The sequence below is a fragment of the Cyprinodon variegatus genome, unplaced genomic scaffold (assembly GCF_000732505.1).
Source record: "Cyprinodon variegatus isolate N-32 unplaced genomic scaffold, C_variegatus-1.0 Scaffold233, whole genome shotgun sequence".
NCBI classification, from domain to species: Eukaryota; Metazoa; Chordata; class Actinopteri; order Cyprinodontiformes; family Cyprinodontidae; genus Cyprinodon; species Cyprinodon variegatus.
The window spans coordinates 541,767-544,410 of NW_015150686.1; the positions used below are offsets into that span (position 1 = coordinate 541,767).

General features: G+C 38.9%; 1 protein-coding gene across 1 annotated transcript in view; it reads left to right on the forward strand.

Moving 5' to 3' along the window:
• The window catches only part of rab40c (RAB40C, member RAS oncogene family), a 16,315-nt gene that overhangs the window by 1,865 nt on the left and 11,806 nt on the right, over positions 1-2,644 (forward strand). The window lies entirely within an intron of this gene.

Sequence of the window (2,644 nt, forward strand, 5' to 3'; positions counted from 1 at the left end):
GTGAGTCACTGCTGGTCCCTCTGGTTGTTATGATGGTTCAGGCTTTGGGGGGAAAAGGAAGAAAAGTCCTGAACGTTGGTGTTTGTGGATCCTGCTGTCTGGGGTCACAGAGGTCACATGCAGGGACAGTCAGGGCATTCATTGTATGTGTGTGTGTGTGTTTAGGGGGGGGGGTGCAAATGATGCTCAAGTCACCTTCATTCTACAGGTTTGTTCTCTCCAACAGAGAGGAAAACTTTTCTTTTTACTTTATGCTAATTCAAGACGTTTTAAAGGAAAACACATTAAAGGGAAATTAAAATTCCTTTAATAGTAAATTCATATCTGTTGTTTTTTTACTACAGCGATGCTTAATGCAGAGGCGTAGCCTGAACATGTTAATCAGGTGTCCAAAATTCTTCCAGGTTTGAGTTCTGGGGCAAACATCTTATTCATTGTCATTAATTACCTAATTTTATCAATAATAGTTCTGCTTAAGATTAATATTCACACGTGTTAATATCTACATTATGTGGATTATTATTAAAGTAGTGATTTATCTCTGATTTCCCTGAAGACTCAGATGACTTACAGAGACATAATTTTCTCTTTTCCCCATAAGATAAAATATGGTGAATTCTGTCCTTATCATCTTTAATGTTAGTATATTGATGAGCAGAATTAACCAGTGTTTTTGTTGTTAGGTAATTGTTAACCTCTTAATATCCACCTCTTTTAGGGTAATCCTTGTCTATTTTGCATACCCAAATGGAAAAGCAAATAATTAAGGAATTATAAGCCCAAATTAAATGTGCAATACATTATTTGAAAGCTAACACCCTCTAGTTTTTGAATATATAAATTATAATTTGGTGAGTATAACACAGACCAAGCTGCATCAGTTCAAAATGACTCAAAGTTGTTGTTTTTATTGTCGGAAAAGATAGGTCTTTTTTTAAAACGACAGTAATAAAGACATTCTTGAGAGAAAGCAGGTCTCATTGTATTAAATTAGTTCTAAATCATGTCAACAACAGATGCAGAACATTTCAGACTTCTAGCTAAAACCGTTCCAGAGCTGCAGGATTTGGAACTTTTAGTGTCAGCTTTAAGACATTTTTACTTTTTTCTAGATTGTTTTTTAAGTGCTGAAAGATCGATATTATATCAGGCAGCTGAAAATCACGATATATCGCCGTTTTTTCCCCCCTACCCCTAGTGGTAGGAGGACGGATGGACAGAAATCTGGATGATGGAACAGCCTCTGATAGGTGGAGGCTGTCCGTAGGCTCTGGTTGTTTGGTTAGACGGGAACATTGAGGCGTTTGTGATCGTTCTCCTTCATGGGACTCATATTTCACACCTGCAGGGTCAGAAACAGGTTTTCACACAGGTTTCCGTTCGTCTATAACAGAAACAAAGTGTGCCGTCCTCCTGAATGGATGCAGCGAAGACACCAGAGATGGAAATCGATTATCTGGGATTTCTAAGTGAGGCTCAGCATGGAGAGGGAAGGAAGCGCTCGGAGCGCCGCCCTGCACTCACTCCAATTCAATTAGGCTCCAAACTCGCCACTTAAAGTCGCTGCTGCTTTAAGCTGCCTGGAAATTGGAAGATGTTGCTAATGCTGTTAACTAGCAGCTGTGGTCCATTAGAGCCTGAAGCCGTGGAGTTTGACCGGGATGCAGACTTTTAAAGGCATTAGCTTAATGTTTGTAAGTGTTGCTCAGTTTGATCTTCCAGACAGGGATCGTAGCCGGTCGCTATCAGCCTGTTCTGATCTCAGACCCGTTCAGTTTGAGAGACCGGATTCTGCAGCCTCTTTTCATTCTGTTAGAATCAGGAGCTCCCAGATCAACGCTCACCTTTCTGTTGTTCTACAGGATGGAGGTGCAGCTCGGAGAATAAGAGGCCTAGAAATGCTGAATCAGGAAACTTCATCATTCTATCGAGCTGCTTCTCTTTCAGCCCATGATATAAAGGAGAACTTTCAGAGCTACAGACATTTGGTTCGACCTGCAGAATAAAACCTGTTCCCCTTTAGCCATCTCTTCCTCTTCCTACGGTTTCATTTAAACCCAGTCAGCTAACGGCTAGCAAACGCTGTTAGACCAGAATAAAGTCTCATTTATTGGCTCTCAGACGGGAAATCCAGGACAGTCAGCAGCAAAGGAAAACTAAAAAACATAAAGTGCTCATGAAAATAGGTCTAAACTGTAGAGAAAAGAACAAAGAGTAAAAAGAAGAAACACTTTTGTAATTTCGTACACACAGGGTGGATAAAAAAACAAAAAGTTTGTTCAGTGAAACTCTCAAGACGTTTCCATTTCTTAAAGTGCAACCAAAAGGAAGTGGAATTGAATTATTTCTAAAAATAGTCTCATTTTGTCTCATAATATTCATTTTTTGTAAATGTAACCATAAACTGAGCTGTTCAGGCTTTTGTTCTTGAAGGACATCCACAGCTGTGAACAGTTTCTCCAAAGTTTGACATAAATTCTGACATTTCAGCTCCAATGTTCACATATTTTAGTGGACCTGACATTAAAGTGGTAGAGAAATCATATTTAAATTTCAAATCATTCTGGCTTCAAAATGTAGAAAATTTATATTTAAAAAAAATCCTCTCTTAAAATCTGTTGTTTTTCCCATTATCTTCTGCAGG